At 49.1% G+C, this 1,588-nt stretch overlaps 1 long non-coding RNA gene across 1 annotated transcript; it reads left to right on the forward strand.

The window, feature by feature from the left end:
* Positions 1-12: 12 nt before the first annotated feature.
* Positions 13-1,579, forward strand: LOC113942459. The gene is made up of 3 exons (XR_003525923.1): positions 13-381; positions 493-743; positions 862-1,579. It is a non-coding gene; the product is annotated as an uncharacterized LOC113942459 (long non-coding RNA).
* The last annotated feature ends 9 nt before the right edge of the window (positions 1,580-1,588 follow it).

The raw sequence follows: 1,588 nt of genomic DNA on the forward strand, positions 1-1,588 counted from the left end.
AAAAGGAAATACTGCAATGCAGCCAACTTTGGCCAATCAGGGAGCGGGGTCTAAGGATACAGACATCAAGGGGATGTTTCATCAAACAATTTCAGGGGACAAACAAGGGAAAAACTACAGTAAATGTTAAGACACAACCGTAAAACTCGAAAGGCATTGGGTCTGAACTTCTTGACAACTTCATCCAGGGCTTTCATCTTCTGGAGGGTCACACATTTCTTGTTGTCTTCTCCAGCTTTCATATTCAGCAATGTCCTCACTCCTGAAAGACCAGGATCCCCTTTCCAGAGTAATGGAGGAGCATCGGGATTTTTTAATCCAAAATTCCTGGATTTGAATGAAAGGCTCTGGAAAGGCTCTGGAAATCATTTGGTGTTCAAAGTGAGTCTCTGGTTTCCCATCCCCTGCTTCAGATGTGAAAACATGTTCCTTGCTGTCAGAATGTAAACTCATCAACTCCATTAAACTTGAGCACTGTATCCCATCATCCAGATCATCAGTGAAGATGTTCACCAGGAATTGCTAATCACTGGCCTCCAGCTGGATATTGCACTCCTGATCACCACCCTGGCCAGCAGATTTCCACCAGCCTGCTGTCTGCTCATCCAGCCCATACTTCATAGGCCTCTCTGTGAGGGAGCCCTGTCTGTGTCCACAGGTACACACATTTATTTTGATTTTAAAAAATCAAACAAAAGTGAGTGTTTTACCACCAGAATTATTTTTCAAAGGGAAATAGAAGTGTAAGAGGTTTTAGTTTTAATGGTCATGTTTTACATGATACTAATTGACATCTAGTAGAAATGAGACAGCACCTTAAGAGACAAATCTACATTCTCTGTTTATGCCTCTGAATTACAGATATGGCTTTGATGGAACGAGTGCCTTCCAGCTCCATTGGCAGGCACTGTTTGAAAAGTATTTGGGTGATGTTTTATCAGAAATGAAAGATACAACAGCAGGAAGCCATTCAGCAATCCCTGACAAGGGAGGTCCACTGTCAATTGCTGGGAGGGCCCCCACCTGTTTCTTTTAATGGTGCTCCCAAATCCCACCCCTTGGGCCTCCCATCCCATCCTTTTTGGTCCCCTCAGGCATCTCCTCCCCAGGATCTGCTCTGTGTCCTACCCAGGGTCCCCAAACATCCTCCCACTGATCATTCCCAAAGCTTTTCTTTCCGTCTTTCCCCTCAGACCTTTGCCTTTCCCCCAGGCCACTGCCCTGGTACCTCCCAAGACCATTCCTTGCCTCCCTCTCCAGTCCCAACCATCTCCCAGTCCCCTCGTTTTTGTTCTCCTCCATCCTCCTCCTCCTGTCCCCACCAAGCCTCTCCCTTGCAGTCCCTATGTCCCTACACTTGAATTCCTTTCCCCTCCCCTGCATCCCACACTGGGCCCCTTCAACACCCCAATCCCAGTCCCCTGGGCTCCCCAGTTCCCCCCAGTTCAGCATCTTTGGGTCCCCCCCAACCTCCCCCCACCGTCCCTGCAGGCCCTGAATTCCCTTGGCTCTCCTTGTCTCCATCCCCACCCTGGGCCCTGCAGGCACAGGGGTTGGAGGTGAAACTGGGTGGAGTGGGAGCGGGGGG

Source organism: Corapipo altera, unplaced genomic scaffold (assembly GCF_003945725.1).
Source record: "Corapipo altera isolate COAL_440 unplaced genomic scaffold, ASM394572v1 58618, whole genome shotgun sequence".
Classification (NCBI taxonomy): Eukaryota; Metazoa; Chordata; class Aves; order Passeriformes; family Pipridae; genus Corapipo; species Corapipo altera.